The sequence below is a fragment of the Pipra filicauda genome, unplaced genomic scaffold (genome assembly GCF_003945595.2).
Source record: "Pipra filicauda isolate LSUMZ 115617 unplaced genomic scaffold, ASM394559v2 scaffold44_size3831614_pilon, whole genome shotgun sequence".
Lineage (NCBI taxonomy): Eukaryota > Metazoa > Chordata > Aves > Passeriformes > Pipridae > Pipra > Pipra filicauda.
In genome coordinates this window covers 3,021,256-3,047,409 of record NW_024104587.1, presented here as the reverse complement: position 1 = coordinate 3,047,409, position 26,154 = coordinate 3,021,256, and the positions used below count along the sequence as shown (strand labels likewise).

Here is a 26,154-nt window from a genome sequence, read left to right as displayed (position 1 = left end):
GGTTTGCTCTTTTCAGAAGAAAGTTCAGAGCAAGTAGGAGCCACCCAAACCCAAATGGTGTGCATCTGCTCCGCTTTGAAAGGCGAACGTAAATGGAGTAAGGAGGGGAGGGGAAAAAAAAAAAAAAAAAAAAAAAGAGAACCCAAACACACATTTTTGAATGAGTAAGCTTTAAAGCTGTGCTGCGTCTGCTCGCAAACTCATCGCAGCTTTGAAAGTGAAAAAACAACATTTGGTTCCGAGCGCAAATTCGCCTGCATTTGCACCCTACCTCTTCCATGTGCTCTGCAATCTACTCGCTTTTAATAATAAGCGAGGAAGTTGGAGCATAATCCACCCATAAATGTTATTGCTGTAATTTGACTGCTCTGTGTTTGTTCATGCATTAGCTGTACGTGTAAAGCGAAGTGGCGATGTATGGTGGGGATCCCCGTGCGGAGTGAACAAACAGAGGTGTTTTGGGTTTCAACGCCCAAACGCTGCGCGGTCGTTTTGAATTTTTGGGGTGTTTGTTTTCAGACCTGCCCTAACTGAACGGTGCCTGCAAGAGGTGCATCAGGAGGGGAATATGACAGGAATGGTACGCAGGAGGTGTTTGGTGGATGGCGATTCCGTCTCCACGCTCTGTCAGTGAGCTTTATTATTCTGCTTTTATGTATTAAGATCTTGGTTGCTGTTGCCCTGGCAGATTCTGTCTCTTTAAGTAACTAAATCTCATTTTTAAGCTCTTCCTGGGAAAAGGATGTTACACATGAGTAGAAAAATGCAGGCAAGAAAGGCTAATTGAATGAAAAGAGAGAATTAGGTTAAAAATAGAGTACAATCTAGTATCACATTTTCACTGGTGTAACCTGAAATGAAGGTGTCTCCAAGTCCCCAGTGATGCCAGAGTGTTTAGATGTTGGGCACAGATGGAGACACCTATTGAAATGTGTCTGAAGAAGATTAATAGGACTTGTCAGTGTTGGGAAAGCACTGCTTTGCTGTAAATTTCTACTAGCACAAGATGAATTACCGATGAATGCTCAGTTATCAACCCCATCACTATCATTGGACACTAAATCAAATTGAGCAGTTATCTACAATCAGAAAATTTCTTTTAAAAATAGGCATACACCTTTAGGCTTAAACTCTTTAATAAGACAATATCCTCGATGGTATGTGTGTGTTCACGAAGGGATATGATTAAAAGTTTCTGTACAAAAAGCTTCTGTTTGGAAATGAACTCCAAGTTCAGTGTGAAATCAGGGCTGTCAAACAATAGAAGATATTCAGAAAATACTGGTTATATAACACAGTGTTCTGCTGGGGGCCTGATCCAAAATGGATTTTCATGCATGTCATTAGATTTTGGATCCATCCCTATTTATGAGAGGTTTTTTAAATCTCTTCTCTCCCCTTATTTATGGTGATGATAAAAACCCCATTCTCTCTACCCTAAAGACTGAGAATCCAAATCATACATTAATGCAAAATAGCTATCAAGACTCAGGATGTACGTATAACAATAATACCACCCCACAACATATTTAGGAAATTACAGCTTAATATAATGAACTGTGTGATGAAAGAATCAGTGAATAATATTTTAACTGAGAATGTTTCTTCCTCTCCTTTATAAAAGTGGAAACTGCCACAAGGAAAGGTACACAAGCATTTACCAGCCCACTGCTGAAGCATATTACCTGTGTTTACCATCTGATGCTGCTAATAGCAATGATATTAAATAAGCATTTTATACTTTTAGTTTCTAGGATTTCTTTCCCTCTCACCCAGGCAGTGCACTACTTTATCCAAGGAGTTTTATCATGGTGTGTTTTCCAAAGTCAATTTTTCCCTTTTATTAGAGACAAGGGCAGTCATTTGTGTTTAGGGAGGGAGACAGGTACAGAGCCTTTATCTGATCTGCGTCCCCAGCCACCACTACCTTCTTAATCGACGTCAGATTCCCACTCTGGAGGATCAGGCCCTATCTGGGTTACTCCTTAGCCAAGGAATGTATCCTTCCCTTCATCTCCAGACATCTCACCTGTGATGTATGCCACTTTCTGTATGCTACTTTTTGAGAAGGGAATAATGTGCTGTTTACCACAAAGCCTTCGTGCGTTTCTCATCTCCTGCCAAAGCTTGTTATTTACCGCCTAAAAAATTTACCAGGGTAAGGGATAGCAGCAGTTGTTTTCTTCATTTTTACACCCTAATTTTCACGCAGCAAATGCCCCGCATTAGGACCAGATTCCACTCAGATGGAAGTTATTAACTTTGAGCAGAGTGGGCCGATTCCAGCCAGCCACAGCCTGTGCCCTTCGAACGCAGTCGCTTTACAGCATCACCATGTTTATTTTTTTCTTTGGAGGAGGGCATGATTCTTTAAACATATTTGTTTTACACAGAGCGGCAGTTGAATCCTAACTTCTTTTTTCCCCCCACGAACATGTAAAGAGAATATTAATAGGGAATATTAACAGAGGCGAGTGCGGCATGATGCTAGTTAGACTGTAGTAGCTGAGAAATATGAACTAGTGAACATAATCCATAAACTCCATTTGGTTACTATAATACTCCAATCTGTATTTATTACAACCCCACTCTGATGCTTATACAACTGCAATTGCTAGATTTATACACTCTAATGGTTTCACAATAGGAAAAACCTGTGTTCTTTATCTTTCTTTTCCTGTCCAAAATAACCCCCTCCACATATACTTTAGGCTTCTCTGGACCTTGTCTGGGTTTAATCACAGGCTCTGGGACAAAATGTGCATTATTAAGAAATATAAATATTTTCAGAAGCAATCAAAGGGTTGAAAGATTGATTCGGCATGTAGATTGGATTTAATTCGAAGCAGCTTTGTTCTAATGAGGACTACTGGGATACAAAGACGGCAGCCGCTTATGGCCACCAGTTGGGAACCTCGACTCGCTGCAGCAACCTGTCAAGAATTCCAAGAAACTGCCAGGTATTAAAGAGGGAAGTTGCGGGGAGGATGATGGTCTATTGTTTGCAGCCTCCTTCCGAGGCTGGATTAGGATTTCTTAAGTCCCTGTTTTACCAAAACGAGTTTCTTGCTGCTCATGGGGCCAAATCCCGCAGTCCCTCACTCAGGGGAAACCCCTATGGGCTTTGTAGGCAGATTTGCCTAAGGGAAAGGTGGCAAAGCTTGGTTGAGCCTCGACTCCAGCAAATTTGGGAGCCCTGTAGCAATTTGTTCCGATTCCAGACCTGATTGTTTTCGCCTTGACTTTTTCCTTTAAATTTTGCTATCTATGCTTGTAGATGTGATGGGACCTTTTTGCACAGGGAGGTGTTTTTCCCTATGGAGAAATACAGCTCTGTGATGGCTTGGAAACTCTTGTGTCCTTGTTGGGTGACCCAGAAGAACTGCTGGACCCGGCCTGTTTCCTGCCTGCAACAAAACATCCTTGGGATGATGCTGAACCCAAGGGGACCTTTGATTGCTTTCCCCTCAGACTGAAAAAACACCCAACAGTAAAATTTCAGTGTGGGCTGTGGGGGGAGGTGTCACGTCACAGGTACTTGGGGAGCACACGACCCTGGGAGCTTTCCTAAACACCGGGCGTACAGTCAGAATCACAGGATATACAGGATCAAACATGGACTAGTTTTGCCCTCCCCTTAGCCCCCCCTTGCCTACTTGTGTCCATAAAAGCAATAGAAAGAGAGAAAGCTTGAATTTTCTGAACTGTTTCACCCATCCACAGCTGGAATTCCAAAGCGAAATGAAAATGCCTTTAAAATCAACCCTACATGGGAGCCTGAGAGAACAAGTTTTCCTTTGTTGTAGGGTATAGTATTATTTGCTGTAGGTTTTTGATATACATTCTAAATTAGGCCTGCAAAGGAATGCTTCATCTTTAATTCATCACTCTCAGCTGAAAGAGATTAGCAATGTCTAGCACGCACCCTTCGTATGGTGCTGACCTCATCAAGTATGGCCTGAAATTAATTAGCCTCATTCATTCCAAATGGAAAAGGATAATGGAGCTGCATTTTAGAGATGACCATCACAAATTGTATGCAGCATATTTAAAATCCCTCCCCCCTCGCTCCCCTCCCCTTAAAAAAAAAAAAAAAACCTATGTAGATTAAAATTCTTTCCAGAACTTGCAATATGTCAGAGTTATCGAGGTATTAGGAGCAGAAACCACTCCGTTTTTATTTGTGGAACTGGGAGCCACATTTTGTATGTGTGGCTGTAAAAGCAGCAAGCCTGTCTTAATGGCAGAACACCTGGAATTAATTTGATATTTCCAGGTGCTCTGGCAAACTGGGACATCAAGCACTTGATGTTTAAACATTCTTCCACTGGCCTGCCTAAATCAATATGAAAGTGGTGTCCCTTTGTCATTCATACATGCAAAGTGCTAGCACAAACTCCAGCTTGGCTTCAGAGTCCTACATCACTCATAATCTAATTAGAAATCAGAGCAGAGCTGAAGCAGCATTCTTTGTGGATTCTTGGGCGGCAAATAGGGATACTTGTCTTTTGTTTCCCTCCTCGATTGCATCGTTCACAAGCTTTCACACCACATCTCTAAAGGTGGTTAGGTGCCTCAAGATGTTGACAGGCATGAAGGACAAGATTATTTAGGTGCCTAACCCGGGTGATTTCAAATGGAATTAAGCAACTGGATGTTACTGGGTATGGGAGGGGGGGGAGCGGGTATGGGGAAGGGAAAAAAAAAGCTTCCAGTGCATATTAAATGCTCTAATTTGTTGTCCTAAACTCTAACAACGTGTGTGATGTTTTTCCAGGGTAAAACTGCCTGCAGGGTAAATTTCCTGAAGCCTGTTAATTTTCCCAGAGGTCAGCAGGCACTCAGTTTTGGGCAGTGCAGCCCTCCCTGGCCGGGCACAGGGGTGGCGTGTGCTCCAGTTCCTTCCCAAGAGACAGGAGAAGTAATGAAGGATGCGGGATTTCCCACAGGAATTTGGAAGATGCCCTTATCTAAGACAATGGTGAGGACTGGGCCAAAATGCAGATCCAGCCTTGATTCATCCATCGGATCCACCCTGTCTTGACCTACAGCTGCTGATGCATCGCAGCGACGTGGACCCTCCTCTCTCCACACTCCCCAGCATCAGAACACCAGGATGACCTGAGAGTACTGTGAGTAAGAGATATGTTTTTTCTCACACCAAATAATCCATTGTGAAACTTCAGATTTTGAAATTACAAGGTCAAAATGGTCCATGTTTGCAACCCCAGGGCTTGAGGAACATTCCTGTAGTTCGTGTACTCAGGGCTGGATACATAGGGAAAATATTTTGTGATATGTGCTATAAGCACCTCATATCCCCCAAAATGGAGAATTGATTATTTCTCTTTAACACAAACAAACATTTGTCTTCCAAAGACTCCATTCATTAAGACTGCCATTGAATCAAAGATTGAACCCATTGTTATTAATCCTAAATGAATTCAAGTTTGTCTACCATGAACAAAGCTGCTTGCCATCTGATAATCCAAATTTGCTCAGGAAAAAAGAATGAGCAAATGTTAGAAGCAGCAGGTGAAATCATACCACAGTTATTAAGCCTTTTTTCAGGGGAAGCACAGGATAGATTAAATTGTTATGTTAGGCCATGTTGTGAGTCCACGTCAATTTTGTCCGAGATCTTATCTTAGCTCAGAACTGTTTCCTCCTAAATTAAACTAAACGCTGAAGACATGAGAAGCATATTGACCCAAAGATTCAAAACTTTGGACTCAGCAGACTTCTGATCTTTTGTCCACAGAGTATCGAGTTGTAAAGCTGTGGAATATTAAATAATCATGATTATCTTCAACTTGCCTAAGTTCATTTGTCATGCTGGAACACTAGCACGGATTTTCCTTGCTGTTTTTTTCAGAATCAGACATTAATTTTGCCTACAAGCTGGTAACATTTGCCTCTGACCTTACAGACTCTGGTCCTATACTAAGTCTCATGCACCAACTGTGTTCTATAATTCTGTTTCTGGTGCTCTTAATCTCTCTTTTGTAAACACCATTGTCCAATAAAGCAGCAAACAAAAATGTTGCAATTAAAATGACCAAACCATGCTGGTACTTTGATCAGCTGTTATCAGGCACAAGCACTTCTTGAGATTCAGAAATGCAGTGTAATTCACTTGGGATAAGAAATCAAATTTAAAAATGAGCTGAACAGACATTTTAAGGAATAAGTAAGTTTCTAAATAAACCAGCTTTTTAATTCCACATTTTCTATATTAGAACTGTAAATCAATATTGTCTGCACTTGGAGAAACCAGATGAGTTTTCATTGTCATAATTAAATATCGTCCTGCTTTATGCAGCACAGCCAAACAAGGACTTTTCCTCCTGACACAAGAGTATTCTCAAGTAGGGACAATTTACCAACCTAACAGAGCAATGATTTAAGCTCCAAGTGTTTCCATCATTTTTTAGAAAACAAGTCTTCCAAAACATGTAGCACGACTCATCCCTGGAGCCAGAGATGGAGTAATAGAGGAAATAATGTAGTTTAGATGCTTTTAAATACAAACATAATGACGATACATTAAATAATGTGATCTACTCAGCCGGACTTCTAATTATCCACATGCAAAGCTCATGTTCATTCATCACTTCTTTCACTTCAGCTGTAATGTTGGTTTGTGGCAGGCACCAACACTGAGCCATAAGTTTGAATGGGAAGAAAAACAAGGACAGTCCAAGGCTGTAGATTAACTTAGACAAGTAGGATGTCATTGCTGGCCTGAATTTGTTGATGACACCAGGCATTAAACAAATAAATCTTTAGCCACTGAAGCACAAGTTCACTGACTTTCAGCAATGACACTCAGGAGGTAGATTTACACCAGTGAGTACCTGTGTACTAACAGTGGCCACTTAGCCCTGACAGCAAAATAATGAGTCAAAATGGAGATTTACCTTTCCCCTGAAAACAAAGGGCTTTTTTTAACTTATTTTGGTCTCATTTCAAATGTGCAAGAGTCTGGGTTTGATCTTTTCTACGATGGAGAAGGACTTCTGTCTGTGAAGCACTGAGCTCATGGAGTCACGTGGTCAATCTCCATTCTCACCCAGCAAAGACTATGGAGATGTTCAATGGCACATAAAGTCATCAGCTCCCAACTTGGGTTTCTGTGTGAGGCTGTGCCTTTCTGTGGGATGCAGTTTGTTTCCATTTGTACCAGACATTGGTGACCTATAGCGGTTTCACCTGAATCACTGGACATTGCAGGTCCACACACACACAGGTGACCCCATGTGCTGAAAACAAGAGTGTGTTCAATAGCCATCAGTGTCCATCTTTGTCCCAGCTAAACTATTTGGCTCCCCTTCTGCAATGTTTTCCTTCCATACATCCTAATTCTACCATCCCTTTCCCCTAATAACAACATAAACGAGTACTCTACTGGTGTAATTATGGTAATAGTTCTATTACTGCAAATACTAGAAGCCTGTAACCTGTAATTCGCTTTTTCTGATACTCTCCTATTTTAACACTAGACATGTTATTTTAAAATGTCTAGGACCTGAAAGCTAAATTTATAGTGATAGATAATAGCAATGGAAACTAAGCCTCCTCCTTAGCTGAGGCTTTAGAGCTATCTTGTATCTCTTGGCCAATTGTTGCCTTGTTCACCCATAAATATCATAATGATTCCAATATCAGAGTTAAACAGCAGGAAGCAAAAAAATCTCCATTTGTTTATTTTAAGGTAAGAACCTATGAAAACCCAAGACATATTAACATGCAATGTCTTCACTTGCATTAGTCCATGGCAAATTCAGGGGCAATTTTTGCTTTTCCACAGTGAATCTGCCATATCTCTGGTAACACGATCTACCCTTCTTTTCTAGGGATGAACCTTTGCAAGACCATGATTGGAAAGTGTGGGGACCAAGCACCCAGCGGCCAGAGAAACATCATGTGGACTGTTTCTGTCTTGGTTAATCCTCATCAGTGCTTTGAGCTGCAGGAAGTCATGAGAACCAAGGCAACACAGGTGCATCACCAGGGATTTGCTCTTCTCCTGGTCTGCTCCTGAAGCACAGCACGAAGTTTCATCCTTTGCTTCTGCAGGTAGGAGCCCATTCTAATTTACAGATTTAGTGCTAGTGATAAGCAAGACAATAATGCTAAAATAACTCGTGTGAACTTTTGCCCTCTTCTAGACCTGACATTGTTTCATCATTTTCTCTCCGTTTTGTGGATGAAGCAGCCAACAAGAGGAGGGCATGCTGGCACACATTCCGTTTGATAGCTGAAAAGAACAAACTGACAAACATTTTTAATATGCTGTAGCTTATCAACATCCCAGTGAATAAAGGGCAAATGATATTTTCTATCGGTTATTCACAGATCTACATGGATATGCTGATAAACTGCCATTTAGTCCAGAGGCTGGACAGAAATAAATCACCAGATAAAATACAATATTCCTAGTGAAAACCCTTATGGAATGCACTCTTGCCCCAAACTCCTCCTGGAATAGGCACAGTAATGCTCCCTGAGTCCTGGCAGCCCTTCTAAGTGAGCATATGGTCTGCTCAGCTCCTGCAGTACCGGTGCACGGTGAGTAAACACGCTGTAATGTCAGAGCAAACAGGGGGCTGCTTAACAGCATGAAATTCTGTGGCTACTTCAAAACTTCATCAGTACTTCAGAAATGGATTTCCCTTCTCTGCTGGAGCATGCACTGTTAGCAGGACAGGCAGGAAAACAGTGAGACAGTCCCCTTGGAGGCTGATGGTGTCTGTAACCATCTCCCATAAAGCTGATGCTGCTGTGGAAGGCTCCTGGTGCGTCAGAAGTTGCATTTGCTGGTGATGCTACATTGCCTTCTTTGTTTTTCTGTGATGTCCCCTGATGCCATGCAACTTGCACAGTAATTGGAATAGAAAGAGGGACCCGAAGGTAAAAATCCCAATGTTAATCAGGGCTGCCAAAGGGGAGAACATTAGCTGCAGTAATTGTTTTTTTGAGAGAGTCACCAAGGCGGGCTCGTCAGCACTAGCAAACAGATCCAGTCCTGCCTCTGTGCTCCTCGCACTGGCAGAACATTGCCCTGAAATCACTGGAGCAGGGATCGGGCCAGGAATGAGCAGCTAAGTTGCAAAGCAAATTAATTCCTGCCAAAAAAGTTCAGCTATGCTCAGAAGTATGTAAAGTGTCTGATTTGAGAAGTGTCAAGTAGCATTTGTGACCAATTATCCAAGATGAAGGGGGCAGAGCTATGTTTACATGTACTAATCTTCAGCCAAAGTTTGAAAACTCCAATTCACGGACACGCATCAAATTTCCTTTCCAGGCTTGGCATTTGCCTGTACGCACGCAGGCACATTGCTCGGGGATGACAGGAAAACATGATTATGACTTGCAAATAATACAAATAGAAAAAAGGAAAAGCGAGAGGAGCTGCCATGCAGCAGCAGCGTGGTAATTAAACTTATACTGTGATATGCAGAAAGAATAGTGGACCACTGCATGAGTAAAATAGCTTTATCAGCTGTGCTGAAATATGACGTGTTGCGTGTCTGTATTGTTGTTTTTCCACAACCTGTGAAGCCCTGGGAAATGCTCTATGCAAAAGGATAAGAAGTAAAAGCTGCCTCTGCCATCTTCTGTTTAATTAACATAGGTATACCAATTTAATGCAATTAATCAAGATAGGAGGGATTAAACAGTAACTCTCAGTTGATAATGACAATATTGTCGTTGTTGTGGCATAAGAAGGGCTACAAAATGATAGTGGTGACTGGGAACACTGTGAGTAAGAACAGGCTGGCTGGAGTCTTGGGAGGTTTATGCAGATGTATTGAAATTTAGGGACAGCTGATTTTTCATGTGGCCAAGTGTTTATCTGCCCCTGCCCTTCCCTTTACCCTCTCAGACCTTCCAGGGTAATCCCCAGAGTGGCAACAACTTTTAAAGTGATTCCTCTTTCTTCTAACAGGTTCCTGATGCCAAAGGTCTGACCTTAAAATGAGCAGTGCATAGGGCAAGAATGGGTACTGCAGAGAGCTTCTGGCCTTCAACCCTTCCAAATACATCTATTTTGGTAACCAGAACAGTGTATTCATGATGGGTGAGGGAACAGAGCCTTCCAGTAAAGGGTTTCTCAGCACATTAACTCTATCAGTGCTGGATGCTGTGTCCCAATTCAGGTTGCCTGTGTCTATTTAAGACCATAAGTGCAGATTTGCAGAAGTCTGTGGCGTTGTGTAACTTCGTGGCTGTGCTTCAGTGCCTGCTGCCCCTAAAAACTGAACCAAATCCCATGGATTTCCGTGTAGATCTGGGAAAAACTGCAATCATGTGCCGCTCTGACTAGTTCAGACTTGGATTTCTTATTGGCAGGAGAGGCACAGCCTGGTTTGCTACAATGCAACTGTCCTCATTAATGTTCTTCAAGCCCTGATGTCCTGGGACCGCCATCGTTGGGTCAGAAGATGGCTGAGTTTTCCAGGCTCATTCTCTTGTCTTCAGAATGTTAAATTGGGTGATAATGAGTAGTAACTGTGTCCCTTTTTATGGTGAAGTTGACACTTGCCTTCTAGTAAACAGACACAGAGATGACCCTCCTCATTTCGCACAGGTCACCAAACAGCCCTGGGATGGTAAGGGTTATTGGCCATTTACCAAACTCTGTTTGACTTGGGTTCATGGGTGAGAGATGAAAGGCTCTGTATTGCATTACCAGTCCCTGGGGCCAGCCAGTCTCCCTAAAGAGGCATTTCATTTAGCAAGGCAACTGCTGGCCCATGGGAATTGGAGAGCTGGGAAAAAGAGGACGCAGTTTCAATTGCGAATGTTTCCTTAGGGCAGATGTCTTAAAGCCACACAGGAACTCCTGCTTCACTGTCACAATAGTTGCTCCAGGACACTTAATGACCATCAGGCTTTTCCCATTAATTAATCTCCTCTTTTTTTCCCAACAAAACATCCATTAAGTTACTTGGGTTGTTTCTGCCTCTGCCCTCCTCTGTTTTTCTCCATCTTCCTGAGGCAAGACCGATGCAGCAGTTATGAACTGGTACCTTTTCCAAGAGCTTCAGATTTGAAACGGGTGAAACAAGGAGCCTGGTATCACAGTAAGAGCTACTTGCTGCTTGGGAGGAGAGGAGTTCTCCTGAACTACCCAAACATTTTCATTATTGTAGAGCAGAGATGCTGACTAATTTTCCTGGCTATAGTGGAGTGGTCCCTGGTATTGGGGTAGTCCAAGTGCTGACCTTTTACAGATGATGGATGAAGTGCTTGATGCTACAATGGCTATGGGAAGGAGAATACCTGTGATCAAGGATTCAACTCAGACCTGTCCTGAATTTCTTATGATCTGAAAATCCAGTGTTGTTCCAAATTCATTATCACTGGTCAAAATCCTCTTTCAGTTTCCTCACTTGCTGTTTGTGATGTGAATCATGAGACATTCAGAAGTCGCATTTGTTGTTTGATAGTTTTACATCATGGCTGTAATAGTGCATCTGCCAAGTCAGCAGCTTTTTTCTGTGTTTGTTTATTTATTTACTACTCCATTTCCAGCAAGTTCTTGTTACCCAGTTCCCGCTGACAATGAGGGAAGAGGTACAAGTCAGCTCAGAAAATGAACGACTAGAAGGTAAGTGAAAAGAATAGTAAATGCAGGCCATTCATGTGACAGGATTCGATTCATTTTTATGCCAGGGAGGTTTTTTAAATGGGACTTCTCCCGGTGGAAAGCTCACAATGCCCAAGGCCTGTTTCCCTATAAAGACAATACATAATTATTCTGAGCTTATTATTATTATTATTTTTTATCACTCATTTTCCAGTGGCAGGGAGTGAGGACAGAGGTGAGATCAGGACCCAGTTTATTGCCATACACTGTACAGACCCTACAGCACATGGGAGTGTAAGAGCCCCATAAACAGTGCTTACTATCTGCTTTATGGAGGCAGGTAAATGCACCCAGGCTGAGGGTTGAAGTGACAGGTCTAAGAGGGTAGAACCCATCAGCAGCAAAAAGAGGGGCTCAGCCCAAGACCCTCAATCCCTGGATCCTGCTGCTTGTTGTTTTCAGTATCTTTTCTTTTAATAATTATTTTGAATCACCAAAACTGAATGAATGAATGAGAATTGTTCTCTCAGGCTAGTGGAAATTAAGTGTGATAAACTCATCAGGAAAAAATGTAGGTTGGGTGTGACGGAGAAACTCATGTTTTACACCACGGTGACATCTTGATTTCTGGTTTTGGCATGACAGACTGCGTGGTCTCAGTGATACTGCACCATCCTGGTTCCTGCTTTCAGGCTGGAGTCACAAGATGGACTTGGAAGAAGCAACTTTCAGGCAGAGATGTAACTGCAGAGTTAATACTATGCCAGGGTAAGAGAAATTTTGTTTAATTTGAGTTTTATGCAATGTATAAAGTCTATACAAAGTCAGTTGTTCATTCCAGCCTAGCAAAACTGCATTTGTTCCTCATTTGTTGAACTATTTGTCCAACCCAATAAAAACTATGTGGGTACTACAACAACACGTGCTCTGTTTATATATTTCAATATTATTTTACCAGGTCAGCTCTTTAGGACTTAGCATTTCATTCATAAAGGATTCTATAAAATACACCCAGTTGTGTTCTCTTTCTGCTTTCTAATTATTTGGGTAATTTCCTTAAACCAATTTATACTTTAATTAGTTGTAACAGTTTACTTTCATATTTGAACAACTGATACTTTGAAAAAATAAAAGCTAAAAACTAACTCTCAAAAACTGAGTGGGTACTCATAATTTTCTCTTTAATACTTGCAGGTCTTGGGTTATCTCATGCAACCTTTCTGTGTTGACTGCTCTGTGCTAGTTTTGCTCAGACAGAAGGTAGAGGTAATGGATAATTTCTTTATGGATGAAAGCAACAAAGTTTCCTGATGTCTAGTAACTACTCAATACCAGCAACTTACACATCCCTCTGTGCTACTATTACTTTGAAGCAATTTATTTAGTCACTTGGACTTTAACTACTCAGATGCATTCCTTCCTGCTGCAACAGCAGGGATACAGGAAGGGGTGTTTGAAACCACGCGGTGATTTCCACCCTGGATTTCGTGAGGGGTTATTCTTGTCTCAGAGATGACGCATTCAAATATCCTTCTACAGATTCCAGGTGAGTTAGTCACATTTAGATGCTTCCAAGTAATACACAGAAAGGTGCTGAGAAAATGATGAGTCCCTGCCTAGTCAGAAAAAAAAGCTCAGCAAAAGTAGATCAGAGCAAATTACGTGGACCAGCCCTCAAATTTTTCTAAGAAAACCTGGGACCAAAGGGCTTTTATATTCAAAAATGTGTGGCCAACAGGGATGCACAGTATTTACTTTACTGACTGACCCATGAGCTGCTCTCTGTCCCCAGAAACAGTTCAGGAAATGACTGGAAGTATCTGAAGACATAAAAAGGATAATTAAGTTTCATTGTGGAAATAAGAGGGTAATCTGTCCAGACAAATCTAGGACCTAGTACTGAAAGCTATAGTATCTGAATATAAAAAATGAGTAATTTTGAATAAAGATGTCTATCAGGACTGTAAATTCAGAGAGTAAAAAAGTAGCTTTGCTTAATAGACCATCTCTCTCTCCATCTCCCTCTAACTCATTTTCTTATTCTCTTTCTTCCTTTTGTGTTATTGCAAAAAATGCGTGTAAAATCTGATATTGAGAATGCTTTAGCTTCATTTCAATCTTCTCAAAATGTTTAGTTCCACTGGGAAGATTCTCCCTGTGAGATAACCTCAGCCGTGACCACGAGAGGCATGTGGGGTGACTTATTTGCAGAGGAACAACTGTATTTTGAGGTGTCTCTGAGGCAGCCAGGTCCCCCACTTTTCTGAGGCTCTCAAAGATGTTTTTGAGCTGGCATGAGAAATCACCTGGGACTCAGAGCAGACCACAAGTGCTTAGGACAGTGTTTTCTCTGCACCTTTTTTAGCCGAGCAGAATCACAGCACTATAACCAAATGTGAGTTTTGCCTCATTCTTAGGTGCTGTGAGTTATGAAAGCCCACTCCAGACGTAATGAATGTACAGATCATTTTGACCAGATCATAATCCATTAGTAAATAATGCTCCTTGTAAAGGTGTGGCTGAAATAAAGAACTTCTTGCTACTACTGCTGTATTGGTATCAAGGATTACCAAGGAGGCCAACATGATCCTGCAGCTTTGTGCTACTGATGTTTAAATACAATGCAGAATTAACTATGAGGTTTGGTTAGCAAATTCCTTCCTGGATTAGGATATCCAGGATTTATACCACTGGAAACAGAACCCAAAACTATACAAAGCTTACCTGTCCCTTGGCTTTACCACAAGCCCCAACTTCAACTCACCGACACTCTTGCGTAGCATTTAAAAAATTTTCTCATTTGGTTCCCCTGATTTTGGTAGTGATATTAATAAGCAAATCACACAGAAATTTTCAGAATGAGTTGATCCTGACAGAGTAAACCCCTATAACACCTGTGACTTTTCTTCACTGTCCCTGGAGGAACCCCAAGGATACCAGACTAAGACCTAAGGCCAATTGTCAGCACAGTCTATGGGCCAGGGGAAGGTTAGGTTTAAAGATGACACTTAAGGGAAATCTATGTGACACATGCTGTGGTGTCCAGAGATTGGAGACTATGTATTGTGCTCTAAATCTAGAGAGGAAGTCACTAGGAGGAAAAAAAAAAAAAAAGAAAGAAGCACGGGGGAATAAAAGTACTTTTGAAAGAGAAGAAATCTACATTTCAATGAAAATCCTTTCAAGGCATTTCAAATAAGAGTCTGAGAGAAATAATTACAAAGTTTGGAGAGAAAGAATGTTAGCTTTGATATCTTTTTCTTCTATGAAGCAATTAAAATAAGCAATTTTTCAAATACTAAGCAGAAAATTACTAATGGCTGAACCCAAAAGCTTTCATTTCCTTTTTGGGGCCTTTATTCTTCTAAAAAAAGACAAAAAAAATGGGAAGGTGGTTTTCCAGATAGATTAATGCATAAAGCAGTCGCTAGTTGGATGTCATAAAAACTACAGCAGCATAGAATAGCTGAGATTAAGAGCTAGATTTAAATCATGCAACAGTCCAGTTAATATCAATGTCTAATTAAGAAATGCATAAGAAGTCTGTAATGTTGATTTGATGGAGAAAAACTCTAATAGGGTTTCTTTTGGAATTTTCCATTTCAATTGCTGTGTAGACTTTTAATGGATGTCCTATCCAGTCTTTGGTATTAGCAGGAATCATGCTCAAATTAAAACCAAGGCCTAAAATGGAACACAGGTAGACAAATTAGCTGGTCTGGGAAGCAGTCTGGGTAGAATGACAATGTGAGCTCAAGCCGAAACTTTAGTACAAATAAAAGAGAACTAACGTCTCAAATCTGGTGTGGAAACCCTCTCTGCTTATCGTTTTAAGCAATTTAAAACCTTGTAATTTGAAACAATGCAATGTTAACCCATTTCCCCACCTCCCTAAGCCTGCAGAAATCCAATTCATACTTAGACATCCAGACCACTTAATTAGTCTTTTTTTATTTAAAAGACTTCCCATAGCTATGCATATTAGTAGTATGTAGAGGTGGGTTCCTCTTTGCATGCAATGGGATTCAGAGCTCACAGGTCCCTGTCATTACCAAAGAACACCATTAATCTCCCACCCCTCTCTGGGTAACTAAAGCTCTTAAACCCTTCCAGCAAAACTAAACCTTCAGCATCCTCTGTGTCCCATGGATCATCCAGGATATTTGGGCTCTGGATATGAAAGAGGAACTGGTTGTGTGATGAATGGCACTAATACCCTAAAGTTGCTAAACTAGGAGCAGTGTAACTCTTGGTATGCACGAATCCACTTTGCAAAGAGGGGGAAAGCACAGTGCTGGATTAAAGCAGAAGTGTATTTGTTATCACCACTTTGTTGTTGACCCAACAAATCCAGGGGGAACTGTCTCAAGAATCCAGGAAGATGGCAAACTCAAAATAACCCCTCTGAACCAGGTAGCAAGCACTCTGGGGAGTAATTGTTAAGTTCATTAGAACACATTAAAATACAATAGATTGGCCATGATAAAGAGAGCCACGTGATTCCGCCTCTCTCCGTGTTTCTTTCCAGTACTAAATCCATCCAGAGACCTTTCAGAATTATATCATTAAGTCTTATCACTTCCACAGAGAGTGGAAAAGACTAGAGGTAAAAATCAGAGTAAGAGTGAAATTTTGGCACTCCCGAGCCACTTCTTTTTTTAGGTCATTGCCTGAAATGTCACGGTCCAAATTCATGCCTGACATTGCTCCATTGATCCGTGAGGCACAAATATGTCATGTTAAGCAGTGATACTGTGGCCCTAGGGGATGCCCCAAGGATTTTTCTCCTTGAAAGACATGGGAACTAGGATGTTCCCAGTGAGGCATCTGCCTTCTGAATGATAGAGAAGGTCTAATGTGAGGACATTCAGGTCATCAGAAGAGTCTGATTTTTTACCCTGCTCCTGACTGTGTGACTGGGGAGGTACCATATGTAGGGATGCTGATAGATGATTGTTCAGGTGGAGCACTGCTCTAGCAGGGTGATTTGTCTGCAACCTTTGTTAGATTTATGCAACACTTAAGGAAAGAACAAAAGTATGAAGCAGATTGGCTTTTGCAAAAGAATGCAACAGAAAAACAAGCAAACCTTAACTTGTCCAACACACTTGAGAGCCACAAATTCTGTTACAGTTTTTCTAAATGAGAGGAATATTTCTCCTTTCCTCCATAAAACCATCCTTTTAGACATTACTGCAGTCATGACCTCACTGCAGTTCCTGGATTCTTTCTGAAAAGATTGAAATGAACTAATACACCAGTGATCTCATCACGGCGTAAAGGACATCTTACACAGGGGAAAAAATAATCAGGAGAACTTCAGTGCTTTGTTTGCAGCAAGAATAGAAAAAGCACTATAATATCACTGTGGGAAACACTAAAGGTACAATGCCAGTGAGGCATTTTTCCATCTTCTTTTAAACCATTTGGATTTGTCCTACCTGATCCTGCCTGTCACACCTGTCATCCTTTTAGCTGTCTCCACATCAATCATCTTTCCTTTTTTCCTGCCTTAATCTAGACCTTCCCATGTCTTTTCTGTGCCCTTCCTACCTGTTTTACTGTACCTAATAACTCTGAATTGTATGTACCACTAGTCTCAACTGCATCCAAAATGCATTTTGCAGGGTACACACATGCAATCACGTTACACCAAAGCATCTACACATACTTCATCTGTAGCCTGTGTGGTTCTGGGAAAGAACACCTTTCCTATGTGTACACACAGTTCTCAGGCCAAGGGGTCACGGTTGATGACAGATCTCATCTGCTTTGGAGCTGTTGAATCTTCTAACAGAAATCAGAAAGATGAGTAGGGTCAGATGCTTTGCTTTCTTTGGTAGGAAAACCTATAAATTAATATTCCTGTAACTGAGAACCCTTCCACATTTTTAATATATCACATTTTGAGGTTGGAAACTAGAATATCCTCAGAACATGATGAGTATAGTCTCAATAATATCATCTTATCTTATCTAGCCCACAGGTGCTCCTCAGCTCTGCCTTGGGATGACACCATGAAGCAATGAGGTGACAAACCGGTTTCCTTTCTCAAGCCAAATGTCACGTAACTGCCCAGGGGCCCGTTTTGGGGGGGTTGCACCCCCTGACTTTTCAAGGAGAGATATGCTGCTGTGACCCACCCCCACCCTGTACACCTTGCTGAAGGAGATAAAACTGCTCATTTCCACCTCTGACATTTCCCAGCCAGGAAGAAAGGCAGGAGGCATCAGGATGTAGGGAGATAGCCGAGCAGCCACCTGACACGCTGACAAAGAAACCTCCAAAATCCATCAAGTGGAGATGAGTTCCCAGGGCTAGAGCAAGCTGATATAAAGGATGATGGTACCCTTATACCCACCCAAAAAATTTACTACTCCTAAACGGGGCAGCAGACAAATCTGTCCAACCCCAAATGCTCTGCAGTTGATAGATCTGCTTTAGTGAGGAGAGCCCCAGTCAGTGATGAGTATCGTAGGAGAATGCATGCTGCAGCATCAGTAAAGTCCAAAAAGCCCAAGGAGCAGTGCAGAACATCTGTTACCAACAAGAAAATAGTATATGAAAAGCTGTTGTAATTCCTGGCTCCAGCAGCCTAACTGGAGGCACAGACTTCCCAAGGCAGAGAGGACTTGGAGAACTCGGGATGTTCAATGAGATCTCTTCCTGCTCCCGCAGATTTACCAGGTCAGCTCAGTCCAGGCCAAAGTTGCCGGGAAAGGTCCTGGGCTCTACTCCAAGTTCATTGCTCTATTGATTGTGAAGAGGTATTTATTGTAGGTCAGGATCTTGAGCCAAGGCAGCTGAAGCCGCACGGACTAAATCGTCTATTCCCCACCTACAGATAAAACAAATGGCCAGTTTTGGCCTAATCATCACTTCTGCCAGAGGAAAGAGAAACTCTTTGAGGTAAGTTCCCTTGGACATAATTCTTTCTTTCTAGGTTAAAGAAGGGCTGGAGCTAATATATATCCTGAGTTGTAATGCGGATTTGCACCTTTCCTGTTAAATATAGCTGGTTTGTGTCCAAAGCATCGCCCCTATCCCTAATGCTCTCTTATATTGTTACAACTTCTACATTAGTTGCAGGTGTGAAATGCCAACTGATCCACACTTCTCGTGCTGTCAGCAGGGGAGTAATGTATGTCAAAGGCCTGATCCTCAGAGGGGAGGTCACCTGGATCTCCATTTGCACATCTGCTTTCCTAAACACAAAACTCTGGAGGTTTGAAAAGCTCCAGTATTCACAAAATGGGATGAGTTCACTGGAGGCCATACATAAGAAACTGTTTGTGCTTGTCATTTAATAGGCAAGTCACAGAATTTTCCCTCTGTACAAAATACTTGCTGTTTTACAACAGGCAATGTTTCACTAGTCCTCATATGTGGATACTTGTATGTTTTGTATTAATAAGGAAAAGAGCTACACTTCCCTATGTTACAGGATATAAGAGAAGTCAGGATACCAACAGGATACCAAGAGGCTAAAATAGAACCACATATATTATACAGCTCCAGAAAGATGCTAATATTCAGCATGTTCCTGCTTGGAGTGTGCAGACATGAAGATCAGGAAACCGCCTGATCAGAGATCCTGGAGGGACAGTGTTGCTGGAGCTTGTCTTAAAAGGCATCCTGGTTTGGTTCTGAGGGTTTCAAGAGAAGCTTACAAATATTTCTATTTCTTCCTGCTGTTGGGGGATTTTTTTCATACCTTGGAATAAGACTTCCAAAGGTAATGTGTTTGCACCAGATGCCTAGATAATGGTTCTTGCTCAGGGGACCTCTAATACACAGTAGTGCCTTCTACACTTTGTATAAGATCAAAGACTAAACCTACATATAGGCCTAACTCTTTCTTGATTTCTGCTAATCTAGAATTATCCCTCAATATCTGCAATAAGGATTACCACAGATAATCTATACAGAAGATCTTTTTGTCTTCACATTTTTGGCCTTTTAATGTCATCTGTTCATAACATCATGATTCTGGTTGCTTTGGACATATAGGAGATTTTAAATATATGCATGCAAACATCATTCACCACTATGCACTATGTTTTTTCTCTCTCAGCTGACTACTTCTAAATATTTTGGATAGTAGAACCAAAATTTATTTTACTATCCAAAATGAGAAAATAGGGAATTGGCCATCAGCTTTATGTTTTGTTACGTGGAATTTAGACTTAACATCCCCATAGTGACTTAGTTGGAGTTGAAAACAAGCTCAAAGTATATTGGGGAAAGCCATGAGCTGAACACAGAGGTCAGAGCATGTTCCACGAACACCTCAAATTCCAGCCCCGAGGAATTGCTCGAATATGTCGCTTGAAAAGGACATCTCCTCAAGGAAGCTGTTAAAAATAATTTTCACAAGAATCAGGAGAGGTTCACTTTTAATATCAAGGAAGGGAAGCACTTGTTTTTAAAGAAAAGTTTGATTCTGAAAAAGTCTCATTATGTTGGTAAGTTAAAGGAGCTGTTCTGTAGCAGACAGAGTGGCTTGTTTGGCTCTTCATGGAAGTGGCTGTTGAATTCTCGGGTGGCCTTTCCCCTTGAAATTTACACCAGAAATTCAGGGCAAAAATTTCATGTTTGATCAGAACGACTTCATTACCTTCGTGACTAATAGGAATTGCATATGTTTCCCTGGGCTGCAGATTGCAAACCTAATAGACCCATGAAAAGAAAGGGAGAAAGAAATACTGATTTTCTTGGCATGAAATACAGAAAAATTGGGCCTGAAAAACGTTTGAGTATAATATGCCGAAAGTTTAAAGAAGCATTTATAAAGAAACGTTTTCCAAGAGCATGCCTGTTAGTTTTATCTCCATTTTTTGCCATGTATAATTATGAGAAACGCAGACAACTCATAAGATTTTTAGTTTCTGTTGAGAATTGTCTTTTCCAAGATAATTCTGTACACTATTACTTTAGCCCACTGGGTATCATGTAGGTAAGGTATAAGATTATGCACATGAATATTTCTGTCTACCACTTATGCGTGCTGAGACAATATCAACTTATATTTTCTCCTGTCATTGGTCCTTATTCCATAGAGGATATTCTTAATTACCAGCAAGACAATTTGGTAATATCATGTAAAGTGTAACAGCATAATTTCTGTGATGATTTACACCTGCTCAGGATCTGAACACTGAATTTTAAAACATATTTTAAGTTCAGAAGATCGATGACATTTTTTTCTATGAGACACTGTTTCTACTTTTAATAGAAATACTTTCATTTATTTAATTTATTAGCATGGTTCTTCTAAGTGAAATGGAGCTTTTGTACACGAAGACACCATTTTTACACATTTGCATTGCCCTGAAAAATTTAGAGCACACTTCTGTACTGGATTAAATCAACTCAAGCCTAAATGCCTAAACACTATTTTTGACAACGGTGCATGAGGGACATACCTGTACAGGGATTCTAAAGAACAAAAACCCTAAAAATATCTCAGTTGCAAAGAAACTGTATTCCTTTTTCCACTTTGTAATTATGGTTATATATATTCTTTTAACCCTTGCAGGCTTATTTCTAAATCTGTTAGAAATGATTGAAATTATTCCATTAACGCCAACAGACTCTGCTTCCTGCTGGATTAAAGGAGACATTTGTGTATCAGATTTGCTGGTGATGTCCCACTAATGAAATGGGGAATTTTATAAACAGGTCAGGGAGGGTAAGTGCCCAATAAAAAGATGTCAGATAGAGATCCACAAATTACAGTCTATTTGTAACAGAAATAAAACAAGGAATGCTTACTAAAGAGTCATGAATTTCTTTATAATTGCTTCCACATTTGGGCCAACTTCTTCCTAAATCGTCTACAGAAACCCTGCAATTCATGGGACTTTTGATAGTGGTTATGATCACAACAATACATCTCATTTATGATAAAAATTACTTACTTTGGAAAGGATTGTTTTTTCCTCAAATTGCTTTTCTCAGTCTTTATTTCAATCTCCAGCTATTTTCTTATCCTCCTCCTCATTTTCTATTTCTAATATAAAAACCCGAGTTCTTATCAATTTAGAAAAGAAATAAAACTAAAGAAAATTCAGAACTGTAAAGCAAGGTCTATTTTAAAGTTCCAGCTCAGATAATAAGACTCTGGTTTGTGCTGTACCTCACTCATGAACTCAGTTTTCCATAGCGCATTCAGTGTTGTAATAATGCAAATCAAATACAATTTTAATAACTCCTTCCATTAAAATGATCTATTAATGTTTTAAGACTGCAACACTTATGAGCATGATTCTAATTGCATGATTTTGCTGCAGGCAAGTTTCATAGATCTGCCTGATCTTTGGATATTTGCACTGTTTGGATTATTTTAAATAATTAATTTTTGGAAGCGTTTCAGTCTCTGTAACAAGAGTTGGGTTTGATAGTGGTTGTCTTGTCAGTAATTGTATGTATCTGCTTCCATTCAAAGGAAAATGAGACAAATTTAGAACTCTTTGAAAGGAGATCACTGAGGTGTATACTGTGACAAACATTATGAAGAACATTGTGAAGAGGGGAATATTTATAGACTATGTTAACACAAGGAGCAAAAGAGGTTTAAAGTGAATAAAATTTTCTGTCATGCAGCACAATTAAATTGCAGGATTTTCTGCCACAGAATACCAAAAATATAATCAGGCTAGAATACCACTAAACATTCTTGGTTTATGAAACTTCTGTTGTCAGTCTGTAATGCACTGAGTGATAGGAACAAGGAGAATACCTTATGAGAAGAATTAGTTTTGACTTCTGACATTTTTCCATATATGTGCTGGGGGTTTCTGCCACAGAGATCATAGAGTCATAGAATCATGAAGGTTGGAAAACACATCTAAGATCATCAAGTTTAACCATTAACCCAACATTCTAGGTCTGCCACTAAACCATGTTCCTAAGCACCATATCTACTTATTTTTTTAACACTTTCAGGGATGTTGACTGCACTACTTCACTGGGCAGCCTGTTCCAATGCTTCACCACCCTTTCAGTGATGAAATTTTCCCTAATATCCAACCTAAACCTCCCCTGGCGTGACTTGAAGCTATTTCTTTTTGTCCTATTTCTTGTTACTTGGAAGAAGAGACTGACACACACCTGACTGCAAACTTGTCTCAGGGAGTTGTAGAGAGTGACAAGGTGCCCCCTGGTCCTCCTTTCCTCCAAACACTCCCAGTTCCCTCAGCTGCTCCTCATGGGAGATGGTGAGGGGATTGCAGGACCTTTGGTCGAACACAGCTGCTGCTTCTAGGCAAGACAACCCTCTCTCCAGAAACATGTGCAAAACCTCAGGTTTTCCTGTTGTTCTGCAAGGTGGGATGAGGAAAACAACCGCGGGAAGAAGGTAAGCAGGGCAGCAAGAGTCAGGAAGAAAACATTTCCTGAGTGGCTGGTGAGGGCCCTTACCTTGACACTGTCCCCAGGGTTTATCTCTAGTGGCAGGCTCTTGGCTCCCCTCCTTGTACGTGCTGTTCTTCCCCTTGAGCATCACTTGAGATCTACAGCAGAAGGTTCCCTCCTTCAAGATGAACAGAAACATCAACACAATCTCGCGCTCTTGATTCAACATTTCTTCCGTAGAGAGTTCACTCCAACTTTTGCTCATGACAAAATGCTTACACGAGGCTTGAACAAACGAGCATTAAAAAGTAGCAAGTGGTAATTTACTTTGGGGGTTAAAAATAGCTATATACCAAAAGTTGCTAATTGTATGCTTAGAAGTGATCTATTGTCAGCAAAAAATAACGTGTTTTTTAGTAAATGGGGCTGAACTCACCCCAGTAGTGCAAGTTCTTCTGTCTGTTTGGTGAATTCTGTGTCTGGCATGACAGAATACGAGGACATTTAATCTGAAATATCAAGTGTGCACTTTCCTTGCAGGACAAAGTTCTAACGGACTTGCTATGGAGTTTACACAGCGGCAAAAAAAATAGTGTACAAGTTGTGCAAAAGCCATGATAAATTTTTACTTCAACAGAAACACTTTAGATCAGTCTTATTTGAGAGGAACGAAAGGGGCCACAGGCCCTAAGAAATACAGGCTTTTCCATAAATGGATACTCAGAAGCATGAATAATTTCAGCAATATTGGAGAATTTCAGTACTGGATCAACTCAGCATGAAATTCTCAATTATTCCTCCTCAGAAGTCATCCCAAACAAGAACACCTTAATATACTGAATTGATCATAAAAGTGGATTATGTCTAGGGTTTTTCATGAAAAATTTGTGCTGAAAAATGCCAGACAGGCAAAAAGATTTGGATTAAATAATGCAGTTTTCATGAAGCTTCTCAACTGAAAAAAAGATGTTAAAGACTTTTCAAAATAATTGCAAGTGTCCTGATACATGTTTTTCTAAGTGAACATTTATTTGCTTTGAAATATATTTTAATTTTCATTTTTAATTTATAAGTGAAAGCAAAAAAATTGAAATATTTTGAAACTACTGAAGCAAATGACTCAGTTATATTTTTTTTACATTTTAGCAGCTTATTGGTTAGCCACAGAATTAGCTGAAAAAAAATGAAATCTTGAAAACTCCCAAAGGACAGAAAAAAGCACTTCCCTGTCAGCTGTAAAATGAGAGAAAATTATAATGACATTTTCATTTAGCACAAAGATTTACTAAAACACCCACATTTTCATAGAAGTTGCAAAGACTTGAACTTGGACGCACTTTGGGTTTCTCCCCAGGTGTGATGCTTACTTATGGTAAATGATAAAGTTTTTACTAGACCTGGTCGCTCTCAGATAAATAACTGGGGATATTCCAGCCTCTACAAGGGTAATAGCCTCTGTTTTATATGCTGGCATAAAAAAGAGGGCAGGAAGCATGAGCAGGAAATGTCGCAATTTTAGTCCAAACTAATGCGTTTAAATAGAAAATTATAATTCTTAAATAATTTAGAAGTGAGCTGTCCAAGGAGAAAGACCCCTGGGTGCCAGGAAGGGTTAAGCTTTGTAGGGGAGAGAGGGAAGGCCTGTATAGCTTCACTGTGCTGGTGGTGTAGGGCAAGAACATTCTGAGATGCCTGCTCAATTTGTCAGGAATTTATCTTCTGAACCATTACCTCCAGCTTTCCCCAGAACACCCTCCTCAGCCCTTTTATCTGCGAGCTATCTCCAAGTTAACTGTCTGCCTATTGCCTTGGCTGAACCACACTAATAGTCAGCTAATTACATATGAACACTCTAATTTGCTTTGTCTTTCTCAGAAAAAACCCCACTCGTGTGCGGGCATGCACGTCAGTGCACTTCTGCTCGTGCCATGAAGTTGCACCAGCTGCAGCACAATAAAATTCGTTGCATGTTTGCTGCCCCCTCTGATGCTGCTTCTCCCCACCAGGCCACCACCAGTGCTTGTCATTCCTGATTTGCCACATCACCTGTTGCTCCAACACCAGGCTTCTGTAGAGCAGAAAACTGGAGCAAAGAAGAGAAATACGTGTTTGTCATTGAACTGAGCTGAGAAGAAGGAAGAGGAGAATGATAAGATCATAGCCTGCAGCACTTTGTTTATGAGAACATCCTTCCAGTGATATATGTCTGCACCAGGTGAAAGTATTGTGTCACCCCTAACATATTTTAAATGCCAGGGCTGTCATGCAAGAAGACAATGATGAACAAGTTTAAACAGAATATGGTTTTGTAGCCATGTACAGAGTTACCCTTTGAAGGTTTGCACTGGTAGTGCTTCTCAGCAAAATGTTTCCAAGCTCTGTTATGTTCCCCTTCAGAACGTCTCTCACGTAGAATTTATACTGAATGGAAATATTTCTATTGCAGACAAACCGATGGGGTTATACAGAAAGCAGTGTGCTTCCTCAGGCAGGATTTTCAGGCCATTTCACTTCCCTCCTATCCGAGTTTCTTACAACCCCTTGGGTAGGAACCCTGCTCTGCTTAGCAAATAGGCAAACAAAAGTACATGTACACTGTGCATTGGAGAGCAGGGACTGGCCCCAGGTCACTGCGTGTCAGAGGTTTACTCAGACCAGTCCTAGCATGCTCCAGTGGACTGAATCCCCGTTAGCTACTGAAGCTCCCAGACCACGTCACCTGGTTTGGTTTCACACAAAAGAATTCCGTTTGCGTGTTCCGAGGCTGCCTGGCCTGGTGGGACGGGGTAAGCAGGGTCATTTGGAGGGTTCACTTCAAAAGTGCACTCCTGGGCCAAAGTGAAAGGCTAATGTAGAAGCACCTTTCCTCACAAAGCAGATATGCCCAGAGCTATCATCACATGGCAGTTTTCTTCCCAGATATTTATCTCGAGCTCAACTGCACGAACGCCGTCCCCGTGTTATAACACTATTGCACAACATGACTCATTTGCTCAGACTGACAGCTCAAATTGAGCCTTGGGAAAGCCAACATCCAACACATGATATTGAATATGGGCATGACCATATCCACCTTGGATTTAGGTGAAAGAGCTTTAGCTGTGGATGTCACATGGGAATGAAGACAACTGTGACACTGCGGAGCTGTATGTCTTTGAGGTGAGTTAAGGTCAGAGGCACTGCATGACCCATACAGGACAGCA

The 26,154-nt window shown here is 40.9% G+C and overlaps 1 long non-coding RNA gene across 33 annotated transcripts in view; it reads left to right on the top strand.

Annotated features, from left to right (window-relative positions):
- The window catches only part of LOC113987299, a 57,650-nt gene that overhangs the window by 14,279 nt on the left and 17,217 nt on the right, over positions 1–26,154 (top strand). For 5 of the 33 annotated variants that reach the window (XR_005565262.1, XR_005565265.1, XR_005565259.1 and 2 more), the window contains exons 4-8: positions 520–5,132; positions 7,857–8,079; positions 8,359–11,617; positions 12,242–12,364; positions 12,791–18,505. This is a non-coding gene — a long non-coding RNA (uncharacterized LOC113987299). The other 28 variants (XR_005565252.1, XR_005565254.1, XR_005565253.1 and 25 more) reach the window with 24 other exon arrangements.